Genomic DNA, 17,961 nt, shown 5'->3' on the forward strand with positions numbered 1-17,961 from the left:
TCACACACTGAGACCTTAAGTCCAACAACATCCTGTTGGAGACCAAAGGCAATATCAAGGTCAGTGGTTTTGGTCTGAGCATCTGGTTCACCCCAGGGTAGTTGCTAACAAATATATGTCCTGCTGTGCTATTCTGTCCCCATGAAATGTTCCTGGAAGAAAGAAATGATGTCCGGGTACTGGTAGCTCATGGCTGTAATCCTAGTTATTCAGGAAACTGAGATCTGAGAATCATGGTTCAAAGCCAGCCCAGGCTGGTCTATCCCCTGAGCAGACTCATACTGATATCAAAGACTAATTTGAGGAGATGGCAGGGGATAGAGGTGGCTAACAAAAGAGCTACCACTCTTAGAACTGCTGCTGAATGTGGGCCCAGAAACAGCAGTTCCAGACAAAGGAGTGGAGAGCCCTAAGAGATACCAAAGATAACCTCACTTGAAAGCCAGAAGGATCTGTTATTGGGATGGGAGAGATTTTTAGGGAGTCTACTAAAAAAACAGTTGATAAAAAAAAAGTTGTAAGTGGGATCCTAGAATGGAGATCAAAACAGTGTTTGCCCAGCGATGCCCTCAAGTCCAGCCCAGAAGACAGGTGCACCAACTGCCTTAGGCTTCCTCAGAAGGGATTCTAGCCAAGGGGCACCTAGTACTGCACTGATAAACTGCGTTGTAGTTATTAAAGCGTGTAATTTTTGTGCATTGTATTGGTTCCTTGCATATACAAAACTACTTGAATTACATTTGAACTACAACCTGGTCTTTTTTTTCAAATTTTTTATTGTGATTAAGTGGTTACATAATTTCCCAAATTTCAGAGTATTGTGGGATAGTGATGCACAGTTAAAGTCACAAACATATTCTAAACTTTCCTGGAGCAAATTGTCTATCACAGTCTATAAAATTTATGAGTTCTATGAGCTTTGCGATACAGTTATTTCTTCTAAATTAGGTAGTATGTACATTTCTTTTGTTTTGCATAGCATCAGCTGTTCCCTCATTCCCACTTGTTCCCTCCCTTCCATCACTGCCATTAAGTTGCTTGCTTAGTTCATTTTGGTCAATGTCCAGTGCAGCTGATGGGTCCCGCTGTTATATGTTTTTCCCTGATTCCCTCTAGTTCTGTGTCGTCTTCCTGGATCCCCTCCCGTGTGCACATGTATACCATATATGTGATCAGCAGCATGGGGTTATTTAGTAGTGATTCGACCAGATGAGTGGAAGTCCTTTGTTTCTTAAGTCCTGTTAATTTTGTCGTATCAGCTAACATTTTGGATTTAACATCCACTTATCAGGGAGACCATGTACCATTTGTCTCTTTCCTCTTGGCTTACCTCGCTCAACATGATTCCTTCTAGCTCCATCCATTTCCCTGCAAATGCCATTATTTTGTCATTTCTAATGGCTGCATAATATTCCATTGTGTATAGATACCACAATTTTTGGATCCATTCATCTGTGGTGGGACATCTGGGTTGTTTCCATATCCTGGCTATTGTGAACAGTGCTGCAATAAACATGGAGGTGCATGTGTCCTTGTATACTGGTTCCTGTTGTTCAGGGTAGATGCCTAGAAGTGGTATGACTGGGTCATAAGGCAGGTTAATATTTATTCTGAGGACCCTCCAGACTGCTTTCCAAAGTGGTTGTATAAGTGTACATTCCCACCAGCAGTGTAATAGGGTTCCTTTTTCTCCGCATCCCCTCCAGCATTTGTCATTGGCTGACTTGAGGATGTGGGACATTCTGACTGGGGTAAGGTGGTATCTCAGGGTTGTCTTTATTTGCATTTCCTTCACAACCAGGGATGGTGAACATTTCCTCATATGTTTCTTTGTCATTTTTATCTCTTTTTCTGAGAAGTCTCTCTTTAGTTCCCTTGCCCATTTACTAATTGGTTTGTTAGGTTTGGGAGAGATTAGTTTCTTGAGTTCCCTGTATATACTGGATATTAACCCCTTGTCTGATATATTGCTAGTAAATATTTTTTCCCAGTTAGTTGGTTGTCTTTCTAGCTTGGTTGTGATAGCTTTAGCTGTGCAGAAGCTTCTTATTTTAAGGTAGTCCCATTTGTCGAGTCTCTCTCCAATTTGTTGTGACCCTGGGACTCTGTTCAGGAAGTTCCTTCCTGTGCCTGTAAGTTCAAGTGTCTCTCCTACTCTGTCCTGCAGTAGTTGCAGAGATTCAGGTTTAATGTTAAGGTCTTTAATCCATTTTGAGTTGATGTTGGTGCATGGTGATAGTCTGGGGTCCACTTTTAGTTTTCTGCATGTGGCCGCCCAGTTTTCCCAGCACCAGTTGTTGAAGAGGCTGTGTTTCTTCCATTGTATGTCTTTGGCTCCTTTGTCAAATATCAGCTGACTGTAGGCATGTGGATTTATTTCTGGATCTTCTATTCTATTCCATTGGTCTTTGGGTCTGTTTTACAACCTAGTCTTTAAAAATATAGTTTGATTTATTTTATTCTATGTTATTCTTTAAGATGCAGTCTCATTATGTAGCCAAGGCTAATCTTAACTTCATAATTCTACTGCCTAGTCTCCCATGTATTGGGATTACAGATGTGTACCTCCATATCGTCCATCATACTATTATCTGCACTTTTCCTTAAGTTTTAATACTTTATTTTATCCCTTGGCAGTATTGGGGTTTTGATTCAGAGGCTGGTGCTGGGCAAACAAGTGCTCTACCCCTTGATCCCTGGCCCCAGTCCTTGCTCTTCATTTTACTTTAGATGAGCTCTTATTGTATTATTTTGCTTGGGTCATTATCAGACTGTGATTGTAATGTATTTTTCTGCTTGGAAGCTGGCACCTACCTTAGACAGTTCAAACCCTTTTTTGTCTTTTATATTTTTTGTAAATATAATTTTTCTTATTATAAGGATGGTATACAGAGTGGTTACAGTTATATGTCATTTTAAAATTCAAAACCTTATTTTTAAAGAGTGAACGTGCATATAATCACTAAAATTTATCTCTAGAAAAAAAATTGACTACCAGAATAAATGTTTTTGGAGGCTAGGTCAGTGGCATTTGGTATTATTCTCACTTCAGCTCTAGACAATGCTACATAGTTCCAGGCCTGCATGGCCTAAATAAAAACAAGTAAAAAGTTAAAAAATGATCCTTTAGGACACAACTGTGGAAGAGTTGAAATACTTTTGTACATTTTATTGACCATTTGTACATTTCTGCGCTGATGAAAAGTGACACAGCAATTATGATAGAATTTGCCACATTCTTCTAACAGAGCATAGCATGACCACATGGCCCAGCAACTCCATTGCTCATTACATACCCTAAAGAACTGAAAACAAAACTAATAACTCATATGCCAATGATAACATCAGCAATGTTCACAGTAGTCAGGAGTTGGAAACACCTGGAGTGTCTACCAGATGAATAGGTTTATAAAATGTGAGGTATGCATAAATTATGACTCATCCACAGAAGGCTGCAATTAATATATGTCACGGATGGACACAAAAATAACATATTTATGTGAAATATATTGACTAAACTATTTCATAAGAGAGAATGGAAGATTAAAAGTTTCTGGGGCAGGTCATTGGGGGGTGATTATTACTCAATGACTGCGTGGATTCCATCAGTATTGAAAAGAAAGTTCACAGAGGTAATGGTTACAAGCAGTGTGGATATAATTAATGTCACTGAATTTTATACCTGCTTAGCAAGCATGAGGCCCTGTGTTCAGCCCCCTGCACATCCAAAAAAATGCTGAATCTTCCTTCTGTTACCTACCTTGAGTGGTAGGTGCTCTTCTACTGTTATGATGGTATTCCTCAGAGGATCTCTGGTGGATCTCTGATGTTTATTCATGCTTTTACACATAATCCATTATTTGAATATTGACGTTGAGTTTTAAAGGATAATTTGTATATTAAAACGAGGGCAATGCCTGTAGTTCTAACACCAGAGGCTAAAGCAGGAAGATCCTTACTTAGTCAAGGCCGCACAGAGAGGTCATTTCTAAATCCCCATGCTGGTGCTGAAACTGGAGGGACAATTGTTTGTAGGCAATTACAAGTGAGAGATAAGTTTCTTTTATCACATTAGATTTTGGTCATGTCAGTTTGGATTTAATATTTACATGAATTTTTAAAATTTTCCTTTCCCCCTACTCTCAGTATGTCACTTTGAAACTCTATAGCATGTTCTTGTTTGTGCCTTTAAAAGAAACATAGTTTTCCTTTGAATCATATTAAACATTTTTTGTTTTTTTTCTGTATTCCAATTCCTATTATTTATTTTTGGAAGTTTTTATGTTTTTATTTTCTCCATGTAGGGACTGGCCATTGTCTCAGACATTTTTCTCAATTCTGCCAAGTGAGCCATAGCTCAACTTCCAGCTTCTTTCTTTTTTTATTTTTTATTTTTTTATTGTAAAAATACCGTACAGAGGGGTTACAATTACATGGGCAAGGTAATGAGTACATTTCTTATCAAGCATTGTTGCCTCCTCCTTTGTTTCCCCTTCCCATCCCTTCCCATCTCCCCCCCACGCCCTCCCCACGGTCTCCCACCACCACCCCAACCCTTTCCCCTCTCCCCACCCCCGCACCAAAGTTATAAAGTTCATTTTTCAACATAACATCTTGTACATCTCATTGTTGCAATGGGTCCACCTGTATCCCTATTTAAACAATTGGTTTTTCCCCTTCTCCTCCACAAATTATATCAACATCAAATACAGTGAAAACAGGGGTTATACTATGGGGGAGGGACATACAAAGCAACAAAGAAATATCTTATATGTTAGAAACAATAGCATGAAAGAAAACAAACCATTTGTGTCCTTATCTTAGGGTTCATCTCGCCTAACATCAACTTATCTGACCGTTTCTGCTTGTCTCAGACATATAGTAGTCATTGCAAATAAGGGAAACCATAGGACCTATGTTTCTTTGGGCCTGGCCTACTTCACTTAATATAATTTTTTTCCAAGTTCTTTTTGAAGAGTCTTATGCAAAGCCCAGTACAGCTAAGGAGGCTGAAATCTGAGGATCTTGGTTTGCAGCCATTTTGAGCAGCAAAGTCTGAGATTCTTTTTTTTCCCCCCATCGGTTGTGAGGCCTGAACTCTGGGCCTGGGTGCTGTCCCTCAGCATTCCAGCTTAAGGTTTGTGCTCTACTACTTGAGCTGCAGTACAATTTCTGGCTTTTTCTGTCTATGTGTTTCTAAGGAATCAAACCTAGGGCCTCATGCATGCAAGGCATGCACTCTACCACTGAGCCAACTTCACAGCCCCAGTCTGAGATTTTATCTCCAATTAATCACCAAAAAGCTGGGGGTGGCAGAACTCTAGCCTTGAGTAAAAACAGGGCAAGTTCAAGCCCTAGTACTGGTAATTACACACACAAGTCTCATGGACTTTCTTGCTAGGGCTGGCTTTGAACTGCGGCCCTTAAGATTTCAGCCTCCTGGGTAGCTAGGATTTACAGGCATGAGCAACCAGCCTATGATTTATTTTAATATTTTTAATCAGCTCTTTCTTGTCTACAACCTCAATGCTTTTTTATTGTGGTCAGTAGACCTGATCTTTGGGCCTCATTGCTTACCTATTTTTAAGGAGGGTAGGGGGTTGAACTCTGGGCCTGGGTGCTGTCTTTGAGCTCTTCAGCTTAAGGTGAATGCTTTACCACTTCAGCCACAGTGCCACTTCAGGTTTTCTGGTGGTTAATTGGAGATGAATCGGATGAACTTTCCTTCCCATGTGGCTTTGAACCGTGATCTTCATATCTCAGCTTCCTGAGTAGGTAGGATTACAGGCTAGAGGCACCAGTGCCCTTCCATTTCTTGGCTTTTTGGCTCAGGTATGATGTTTTACAACTTCAGTCACAGCTCCACGTCTAGCTTTTTTTCTGGCTTATTGGACATAAGATTCTAATGTACTTTTCTGGGTAGTCTGGCTTCCAACCGAACCTCAGATTTCAGCTTCCTGAGGTGCTCTGATTATACACTTGAACCACAAACCCATCGCTCATTTAAAAACATTAATATGTTCTTTTTTCCACATTTTCTTTTTTTTAACATTTTCCTTGGTTTTTATTTTTGTATATGTGCTAGTCCTGGGGTTACAAATCAGGGCCGGGATACAATGCCAGAGCGTTTTCTTTACTAGTGGCTCACCACATGAGCCAAAGTATAGTTCATGACTATACTTGTTTTGTCTTGGTGCTTGACTAAGGCCCTGGATGCTGTCCTAGAAAGTGATTGCCCAGTTTGCCACTTGAGTCACAGATCAACTCCAGGTTTTTGTTTTTTTTTAATTCTTGGTAGTTAAGAGTCTTATGCAAAGCCCAGCATGAATCAGTTGGCTGAAATCTGAGGATCATGGTTCAAAGCCAACCACAGCAGGAAAGTCCATGAGACTCTTAGCTCCAATTAATCAATGAAAAGCTGGGAGTGGTGGAGCTCTATCCTTGAACAAAACAGCACAAGTTCAAGCCACAGGATGGCACACAGATACACACACAGAGAAAGCCTCATGGACTTTCTTGTATGGGCTAGCTTTGAACCATGATCCTCAGATTTCAGCCTCTCTTCATCCTCTCTCCTTTGAAAATTTTATTGGTCCTGTGGCTTGACCTCTGACTATGGGGCCTATATCTTAGCTTTTACACTCAAGGCTGGTGCTTTTACCATCTTAGCCATAGCCCCAGCTCAAAGCTTTGTGCTGTGTAGCTGGAGATAAGAGTCTCAAGCACATTCCTGCCCTGGCTGACTTGACGCTGCAATCCTCAGACGTCAGCCTCTTGTGTAGTGAGGATTACACACATGACAGCAACATTTGGTCATTTAAAAACTTTAATATGTGCTTGCTTCCACCTTCTTTTCTTATTTTTTTCATTTTTGCTTGTCTTGGGAGTAGAAAATGAAGCTCAGATGCTGTCTCAGGGCATATATGGGACTAATAATAACATTTGGCTTTTGGGGGGAGGTTAATTGGAGAGAAGAGAATCATGTAGAGCTAGGCCAGATTCAGGAGGCTGAAAACTGAGGAAAGTCCATAACACTCTTTTCTCCAATTAACCACTAAAAATCTGAAAGTAGTAGATCATTGAGCAAAACAGAGAGAGAGAGAGAGGAGAGAGAGAGAGAGAGAAGAAAGAGGAAAGAGAGAGAGAGAGAGAGGAGAAAGAGGAAAGAGAGAGGTCTTGCGAACTCATATACCAGAGCTGAGCTTTAAATGGTATCCTCAAATTTCAGCCTGAGTATTTAGAATTACAGATACGAGCCATGAATGATTGGCTCATTGAAATCTCTGTTATTGGCTCTTTGTTCTGTTCTTCTACCCTTCTTTTCACTTATTTCATTCTTTGTGTGTGTGTTGGTCCTGGAGCTCGAACTCATGAAAGGCCTGGCCTGATTCAGGAGGCTGAAATCTGACCATCATGGTTTGAAAGCAGCTTGAGCAGGGAAGTCCATGAAATTCTTATCTCCATTCAATCAACAAAAACCTATCTCCAGTGTGGTCACCACACACAAACCATTTTCCTGGAATTTCTTGAATGGGTTTGCCTTTACACTGGATCCTAGATTTCAGCCTCCTGCATTTCTAGAATTACAGACTTGACCCAACAGTCCCAGGTTTTCTACTTCCAACCATTTAATTTTCTTATTGTGATTCTGAGGGCATCGTTTCATAGGTTTTTCGTTCAAGGCTGGTGCTTTACAACTACAGCCACAGCTTCATTTCTGGCTTTTTTTCTGGTTAGTTGGAGACTTATGCACTTCCTTGACCAAGCTGGCTATGAACAACAACTTTCAGATTTCAGTCTTCTGAGTCACTAGTATTACACACATCAACTAAAAACTCATGGCTCATTTTGAAACTTTAATTGGATTTTCTCACACCTTTTTTTCTTCTTTTTCCTAGTCATGGGGCTTGAACTCAGGGTTTGGGCACTAGCCCTGAACTTCTGTTACTCAAGGTGAGAACTCTACTACTTGAGCCAGCCTTTTCTATTTATGAGGTACTGAGGAAACAAACCCAGGGATTCAAACATGCTAGGCAAGCACTCTATCACTAAGCCACATTCCCAGCCATTCTTACACCTTTTTATTTATATTTTTATTTCCTTGTGTATGCTGGTCCTGGGTCTACAAATCAGCCCAGATGCTGTCCCAAAGGTGTTTATTCAAGACTAGCACACTAAGACACAGCACAACTTGTGGCTATTTTTTTTTTGTTTGTTTTAAGTAGCTACTTAGAATTGAGTCCATGAATTCTCTACCTGGACTGGCTTTCAACTGTGATCATGAGATTTGAGCCTCACTACCATCACAGGTGTGATGCCTGGCTCATTTTAAAGTCTGGAATTGGCTCCTTCTTCTCCCATCCTTCTCTACATTTATTTATTTTATTCTTTGAATGTGTGTTGGTCCTGAAGTTAATATCAAGGTCTGGGTGCTGTCCCAGAAATTATTTTCTCATTTCTGCCATTGGAGCCACAGCTCAACCACCAGGTTTTTGTTTTCTTCCTTTTGGTGGTTAATTGTAGATAAGAGTCTCATGTAAAGCCCAGCAAGACTCAGGAGGCTGAAATCTGAGGATCACAATTTGAAGCCAGTCTGGGCAAGAAAGTCCATGATACTCTTTTCGTCAACTACCACGAAGCTGGGAGTGGTAGAGCTCCTACACAACTTCAAGCCCCAGGTTGGCACACGCAGAAAAAAAGCCCCATGGACTTTGCTGTTTGGGTTGGCCTTTAAATAGTATCTTCAGACTTCAGCCTCCCGAATAGCTAAAATTATAAGCATGAACCACCAGCCCCAGGCTTATTTTTAAATCTCAAATGGTCATTTCTTCTCTTCTTTCAGTTTTGTTTTTGGTCAACTGGGCTGAATTATGAACCAGGGAACTGTTTCCCAGGTTTTTCACTAAATTTCAGTACTTTACAACTACTATAACACCTTCATTTCCAGCTTTTGCTGGGTAGTTGGAAATAAGAATTTCAATCACTTTCCTGCCTAGGCTGGCTTTGAGTTGTGATCCTCATATTTCAACTTTCTGAGTAGCTAGGAATACACACATAAACCAACAACCCATGACTCATTTTGAAACATAATTTTCTCTTTCGCATATCTTTTTATAATTTGTGCTTTTTTATTTATCTTTGTAAATGTCTGTGCTGGGGGCTTCAGCACCAGGGCCTGCGTGCTGTCCCAGAGCTTTCTGTTTAAGACTACCACATGTGCCAGAGCGCTGCTAGTGGCATATTTTTGGTGACAAATGAGATATAAGAGTCTCATGGATTCTCCTACCTGGGCTAGCCTTCAACTGTGATCCTCAGATTTCATCCTCCTGAGTAGCTGATAGAACATTGGTGAGCTACCAATGCTTGATTTATTTAAACCTCTGTCAGTGGGTCTTCCTTCTGCACTTCTACCCTCCTTTTCTTTAATTCTTCTGTGATTGTCTTGGGGCTTGAACTCAGGGCCTAACTTGCTATCCCAGAAAGTGATTGCCCAATTCTGCCACTTGAGCCATAAATCAATTCCCAGGTTTTTTTTTTTTTTTATATAAGTAATTGGAGATAAGAGTCTGAGGCAAAGCCTAGCATGAATCAAGCCAGCCTGGGAAGGAAAGTCCATGAGACTATGACCTCCAATTAACCACTGAAAAGATGGGAGTGGTAGAGCTCTATCCTTAAACAAACCAGCACAAGTTCAAGGATGGCACACAGGTGCACACACACACACACACACACACACACACACACACACACACACACACACACACACACACACACACACACAAAGTCTCATAGATTTTCTTGTTTGCATTAGCTTTGAACTGTGATCCTCAGATTGCAGTCTCTCTTCTTCCACTCTCCTTTGTATTTATTGTTTTTTTATTTGTAATTTTTAGTGGTCCTGCGGCTTTACCTCTGGCTCTGGGGTCTGTTTCTTAGCTTTTTAACTAAAGGCTGCTGCTTTATCACCTCAGCCCCAGCTCAGGGCTTTGTGCTAGGTGGCTAGGATAAGCATCTCAAACACGTTCCTGCTCAGACTCACTTGATACCACAATCCTCAGATATCATCCTCTTGTATAGTTAGGATTATACACAGGACCAATAACCCTTGTGTCATTTTAAAAGTTTAATATGTGCTTGCCCCCCTACCTTGTTTACTTTTTACTTTTTGCATATGTGTGCTGTTCCTGGGTCTACAAATTAGGACTCATATTGTCCTAGTTTTTATTCAAGGCTATCCTCTATTACATGAGACACACCATAACTTTTTGGCCTTTTTTTTGGGGGGGGGTTGATTAATTACAGACAAGAGTTTCATGGACTCTCCTGCCTGGGCTGGCCCTGAAACATCATCCTCAGATTTCAGCCTCTTGAATAGCCAGTAGAACATGTATAAGCCACCAGTGCTTGATTCATTTAAGCCTTCACTCTTCCTTGGTTACTTCTACACTTCTTTATTTATTCTGTGCATGTCCTGGGGCCTGAACTCAGGGTTTGGGTGCAGTCCCAGAAAGTATTTGCCCAGTTCTGCCACTTAAGCCATAGCTCAACTTCCAGCTGAATCAGGTGGCTGAAATCTGAGGACCATGTTTCAAACCAGCCTGGACAGGAAAGTCCATGACACTCTTATCTCTAATTCACTACTCAAAAGCTGGGAATGCTAGGGCACTAGGCAAAGGATGGTACACACACACACACATCACACATATAAACACAAACACACACACATACATACACACATACACACAAAGTCTCCTGAACTTTGCTTCTTGTGCTGGCCTTGAAATTTGATCCTCAGATTTCTGTCTCCTGAGTAGTCAACAAGCACCAGGCTTATGTTTAAATTTACAATTGGCCTTTCTTCTCTTCTCCTACAATTATTTATTAGTACTATGAATTGAACTCTGGGTCAGCAAAGTTTTTTTTTAGCTTTTGCACCAAATACAGTGCTTTACAACTACAATCATATCTATCTACACTTCCAGCTTTTGGCTGGGTAGTTGGGGATAAGAGTTTCATGTACTTTCTTTCCCAGTCTAGGTTTGAACCTTGAATAGCTAGGAATATACACATGAACCAAAAACCATGGCTCATTTTGAAACCTTAGTTTTCTCTTTTTCCCATCTTTTTTGATTTGTGTGTTTTTTTAATGTGTGTCTAGGACTTCAACTTAGGGCCTAGGTGCTGTCCCAAACTTTGAGACTAGCACTCAGCTGCATGAGCCAAAGTACAGCTTGTAGCTTATTTTTGGTGGCAAATTAGATATACAAGTCTCATGGACTCTCCTGCCTAGGCTGGTCATGAGCCGTGAACCTTAGATTTCATCCTCCTGAGTACCTCATATAACATGTGTGAGCAACCAATGTTTAATGCATTTCAAACTCTGTCACTGACTCTTCCTTTTGTACTTCTATTCTCCTTTTATTTCTTCTGTGTTTGTCCTGTGGCTTGAACTCAGGGTCTGGGTGTTGTCCCAGAAACTTTTTCCCAGTGCTGCCAGTTGAACCACAGCTCAATTCCAGTTTTTATTTATTTTTTTTGTTTTGGTGGCTAATTAGAAATGAGTATCATGTAGAGCCAGACTGGATTCATGAGGCTGAAATCTTGAGGATCAAAGTTTGTACCAGCTTGGGCAGGAAAGTCCATGATATCTCCAATTATAACTCCTAAAAAGCTGAGATTAGTAGAGCCTTGAGAAAAACTGTACAAGTTCAAGTAACAGGACTCACACGCAGAAATACACACTCTCTCACACACAGAAACACACACATATACGCACACACAAGTCTTATGGACTTTCCTACTTGGTCTGGCCTTTAAATACTATCCTCAGATTTTTTTAGAATTACAGTTATGAGTCACCAATGATTGGCTGATTGGCTCACTGAAGCCTCTGTTATTGGTTCTTCTCTTCTACCCTTCTTTACATTTATTCATTTCATTTTTTTGTGTGTGCTGGTCCTGAAGCTAGAACTCATGCAAAGCCTGGCCTGTTTCAGGAGGCTGAAGAGAGACCATCATGGTTCAGAGCCACCCTGAGCAGGAAAGTCTAAGATCCTTACCTCCAATTAACTGCCAAAAATCTGGGAGTAGTACAGTTCTAGACCCAGGACGGCCCACAAACAACTGTCTTCTGGACTTTCCTGCTAGGTTTGGCCTTTACACTGGATCCCGATATTTCTGCTTCCTGAGGTACTAGAATTACAGGCATGAATCGCCAGCCCCAGGTTCTCTTCTCATTACTATTTTTTTGTAATCCTGAGGCTGGATCTCTGAGCCAGGGCACTGTTTCATACCTTCTCACGCAAGGCTGGTGCTTTACAACTCCAATCACAGCTTCACTTCTGTTTTTTTGTTTGTTTTGCTGGTGATTTGATGATGAGATACCATAACCCTCAGATTTCATCTATCTTAGTATCTAGGATTACACACATGAAACAAAAACTCATGGCTCATTTTGAAAATTTAATTGGATTTTCTTATGCATTTTTTAAATTTCTATTTATTTCCATATGTATGCTGGGCTTGGGGCTATAAATCAGAGCCTAGGTGTTATCCCAGGCTTGAACTCTGGGCCTGGGCACTGTCCCTCAGCTCTTCAGCTCAAGGCTAGTGCTCTACCACTTGAGCCACAGTGCCACTTCTGGCTTTTTTCTTGTTTTGCTTATGTGGTGCTGAGGAATTGAACCCAGGGCCTCATGCATGCAAGGCAAGCACTCTACCACTGAGCCACCTTCCCAGCCCTGTTCCAGTACATTTTTAATACTAGCACTCTAATATGTGAACCACAGCACAATTTGACTTTTTTTTTAACTGTAGTTGGCTAATTAAAGATGAGTCCATGGACTCCCCTGCCTTGGCTGGCCTTTGAACACTGATCCTAAGATGTGAGACCCTTGAGTAGCTACAATAACAAGTGTAAGCTACCTCAGTTTTGCTTATTTTAGCTCTGAAATTGGCTCTCCCTTTTCTTCTTCCACCTTTCTTTTCATTTATTTATTTTATTCTTGTTGTGTGTGCTGGTCCTGGAGCTTGATCTCGAGGTGTGGGTGCTGTCCCAGAAATCATTGTCTCATTTCTGCCACTGGAGCCAAAGCTCCACCTCCAGCTGTTTTTTCTTTCTTCTTTTTGGTGGTTCATTGGAGATAAAAGTCTCATGCAAAGCATAGAATGATTCAGGAAGCTGAAATCTGAGGATCACAGTTTGAAGCCAGCCTGCACAGGAAATTCCATGATATTCTTTATTTCCAACTAGCTGGTAGTGATCCCATCAATAAGCTGAGAGTGAAAGAACTCCAGCCTTGTGTAAAGTAGAACAAATTCAACTCCCATGACTGGCACACACAGAAAAAATGCCTAATGGACTTTCTTGCTTAGGCTTGCCTTTAAATGGTATTTTCTGACTTTAGCCTCCTATGTAGTTAATACAACATGTGTAAGCCACCAGTGACTAATTTAAAACTCTGTCACTGGCTGTTTCTTCTCTTCTTCTACACTTATTTCTTTTGTGCTGGTCCTGAGGCTTGAACTCAGGGCTTTGGTGTTTGTCATTTTATGTCTTTAATATAACTTGTTTCAGTTTTGTTATTCTAATGTTTGATTTGCTTATGTTGCTTTTTATATCTTATATAAGGAAAATTTTTTTGGGGGGGGGTCCTGTCATGGGGCCTGAACTCTGAGCCTGGGTGCTGTCCCTCAGCTCTTCAGCTCAAGGCTAGCACTCTACCACTTGACCACAGCGCCACTTCTGGCTTTTTTTCTTTTTGCTTATGTGGTGCTCAGGAATCAAACCCAGGGCCTCATGCATGCAAAACAAGCGCTCTACCACTGAGCCACCTTCCCAGCCCCAAGTAAAAAAATTTATTTTTGTTTGTCATGGGGCTTGAACTCTAGGCCTGAGTGCTGTCCCTCACCTCTTCAGCTCAAGGCAAGCACTCTACCACCTGAGCTACAGTGCCACTTCTGGTTTTCTAGTGGTTTATTGGAGATAACGAGTTTAACGGACTTTCCTGCCTGGGCTGGCTTTGAACCGAGATCCTCAGATCTCAGCCTCCTGAGTAGCTAGGATTACAGGCTTGAGCCTGTAACTTTTAGCTGGGTACTGGTGGCTCATGCCTGAAATCCTATGCAGGAGGCTTACATAGAAGATCACAGTTTGAAGCCTGCACAAACAGAAAAGTCTATGATATTCTTATTTCCACTACATTACCAAATATACTAGAAGTGGAGCTATGGCTCAGGTAGTAAATTGCTAGCCTTGAGCAAAAGAACTCAGAGCCCAGGCTGCAAGTTCAAGCCCCTGGACTGGCACAAAAAGAAAACTTTCATTAGCTTATTATTATACTAGGATTACTGGTATGAGACACCAGTCCTGTTTTTTTAAAATTATATATATTAATAAGTTTTTTTATATTGGAAAAATACCATACAGAGGAGTTACAATTACAAGTGCAAGGTAATGAGTACATTTCTTATTAAGCATTGTTGGCTCCTCCTTTGTTTTCCTCTACCATCCCTTCCCTCCCCCGTCTCACTCCTGCACCGCCCCCAAGTTGTAAAGGTCGCTTTTCGACACAATGTCTTGTACATCTCATTGTTGCAATGGATCCACCTGTATCCTTATTTAAGCAATTGGTTTTTTTCCCTTCCCCTCCACAAATTATACCAACATCAAATACAGTGAAAACAGGGGTTATACCGTGGGGGAGGGACATACAAAGCAACAAAGAAATCATCTTATAAATATGTTAGAAACAATAGCAAGAAAGAAAAAAAATTTGAGTCCTTATTCTGGGGTTCATTTTGCCTAACGTCAACTCATCTGACCGTTTCTGCTTGTCTCAGACATATACTAGTTATTGAAAATGAGGGAAAACATGGGACCTTTGTTTCTTTGGGCCTGGCTTACTTAATAAAATTTTTTCCAAGTCTTTCCATTTCCTAACAAATGGGGCAATGTCATTCTTTCTGATGGAGGCATAGAATTCCATGGTGTATATATACCACATTTTCTTGATCCATTCATCTACTGAGGGGCATCTGGGTTGGTTCCATATCTTAGCTATAGTAAATAATGCTGCAATAAACATAGTTGTGCTGGTAGCTTTAGTGTGGTCTTGTTTGTAACCATTTGGGTAAATGCCCAATAGTGGGATTTCTGGGTCATAGGGGAGCCCTATGTGGAGTCTTTTGAGGAATCTCCATACTACTTTCCAAAGTGGTTGAACAAGTTTACACTCCCACCAACAATGCAGTAAGGTTCCCTTCTGTCCACATCCCCTCCAGCATCTGTTGCTATTAGAGTTCTTGATTTTTGCCATTCTAACTGGGGTGGTATCTTAATGTTGTTTTGATTTGCTAGATCCTTATATATCACCCTGCACCAGAATCAACTCCAAATGGATCAAAGACCTTGGAGTCAAAACAGACACTCTGAAAACATTAAAGGATGGAATAGGAAAAACCCTAGGTCTCCTTGGTGCAGGCCAAAATTTTCTTAATAGAGACCTAGAAACACAACAAATCAAAGAAAGTTTAGACAAATGGGATTGCATAAAGTTGCAGAGCTTCTGCATGGCAAAGGACATAGCTAGAAAGATCAATAGAAAGCCCATGGATTGGGAGAAGATCTTCACTAGCCATACAATGGACAAGGGTCTCATATCTAAAATATACTTGGAACTCAAAAAATTAAATCCCCCAACAACAAATCCTCAAAGAAACAACTGTCCAATAAGTAAGTGGGCTAAAGACTTAAAGAGAAACTTCTCTGAAGAGGAAACAAGGATGGCCAATAGACACATGAAGAAATGCTCATCTTCCCTAGCCATCAAAGAGTTCAATTCTTTTTACTCCAGAACATTCGTCAAGCACATTTCTCTCTGGATGGCAATTGAGCAAATAGAGAGGCGCCAGTAGCTCACATCTATAAATCCTAGCTACTGAAAAGTCTGATATCTGAGGATAGCAGTGCAAAGCCAGCCTGAACAGGAAAATGTGGGAGGCTTTTAGTCCCAATTAACCACACAAAAAGCTGTATGTTGAGCTGTGGCTCAAGCAGTAGAGCTCTACCTTGATCAAATACCTCAGGGATAGACCTCAGGCGCGGAAGCACGCGTGCACGCACGCACGCACGCACACACACACACACACGCACACACACACACACACACACACACACACACACACACACACACTTATAACATAGTTCTCAAACCTAGCAAGGTACCATCCTAATCCCTTAATGTCATGCTTTGCTATAAGAACTGGAAAAGTGTAACCTCTGGCGTGGGCTGCAGTCCATGCTGGTAAACAGCATCTGGAGTGGTTAATTAGCTCAGAGCTGGGTGGAAGCCACCCAGACTGGAAGCAGGAGTGAGGTGATACAGGCATGCAGACCCCACTCACGCAGACCAGAAGCAGGAGTGAGGTTACACAGGCGTGCGGCCCCCACTCACCCAGACAAGAAGCAGGAGTGAGGTGACACAGGCATGCGGGCCCTAATTTATCTAGTCAGGAAGCAGAAGTGAGGTTATGGTCGCATGCCTCCCAAGCCATGGCAGAAGGAAGGCTGGTTCGGTGTCTGTCCAGGCCTTTTTGAAGGGCTGCTGGGTTCCATGGTGCACCCCAGCAGTCATGAGGCTGGAGCCACGGATGCTGCTGCCTTCCTGCAATTAGTACTGCACCTGCTGCAGCTACTGTAGCAAACTTAATAAGTTCTTAATTCACAGAACATATACTATGAACTATTAGTGTCTTCCGGTACCATGTGCTACTTGCTAGTCACTTAATATTATAGTTGTCAATGTCTTAAGTGCTCACTGACTTGCAAATATGCTGGAATGGAAATCCTAATATCACTGATGTCTTTTAATTTCCAGGAATGATGATTTTGAAATGGCCCTTTCTGAAGAGAAGGGGAGGGGACTTAGACCCAACTGTTCAAGAGTGCCTTTGGATGATACTCTATTGGCCCAAGAATGAGTCCACACAGCTGGTATCCAGTTGTTTTGGGTAAGTCTTTTGGGTCATGCTTTCTGTTGGCCTTAGGCTTCTCTTTGTAGACCCAGAAGATAGGAAAGTAATTGCCAAGGTTTATATTGTCAGGAGCCATTTACTTTCTGCCCTTCTGAGATGGCATCTCACTACATAGCCAAGATGGCCTTGAACTACCAAGCTTCTGCTTCAGCATCCCAAGTGATGGAATAACAGGCTTACTCTACCACGCCCAGCTATCTGTCATGGGCCATTTGAAATAGAAAAATCATGACATGTGTGCAATATCTACTAACAGACTTATGCAAAGGTCAAATAACTTTACAACCCAGTTGTTAAGAATATAGACTCAGATTCAACTGAATTTCAAATGCAAGTTTGGCTACTTACCTGCTTTTGGTTAAAGAGAAAGACACTATATCACTGAGCTTTATTCACTTGTATAGAAATGTGGATGGAGCCAGGGACAGGTGGCTCATGCCTATAATCTTTCTCAGGAGGCTGAGATGGAAGGATTGTGTTTCAAAGCCAGCTCGGGCAGAAAAGTCCCTATGAGATTCTTAGGTCCAATTAATCACTCAAAAACCAGAAGTTGGGGGCTGAGAAGGTGGCTCAGTGGTAGAGTGCTTGCCTTGCAAGCATGAGGCCCTGGGTTCGATTCCTCAGCACTACATAAGCAGAAAAAGTCAGAAGTGGCGCTGTGGCTCAAATGGTAGAGTGCTAGCCTTAAGCTTAAGAGCTGAGATACAGCACCCAGGCCCAGAGTTCAGGCACCATGACCAAAAACAAAAAACAAAAACCCACCACAGAAGTGGGGTAGAGTGCTAGAAAGTGGATCAGGGACAGCACCCAGGCCCTGAGTTCAAGTACCACAATGACCCAAAGAAAGAAAGAAAGAAAGAAACGAACAAATGTGATTGGGTAGTGGTATTTCCTATCTCCTAGGGTTGTTATGATTATTCAATAAAC

This window comes from Dipodomys merriami, unplaced genomic scaffold (genome assembly GCF_024711535.1).
Source record: "Dipodomys merriami isolate MVZ:Mamm:240054 unplaced genomic scaffold, mDipMer1.0.p SCAF_380, whole genome shotgun sequence".
Taxonomy (NCBI): Eukaryota; Metazoa; Chordata; class Mammalia; order Rodentia; family Heteromyidae; genus Dipodomys; species Dipodomys merriami.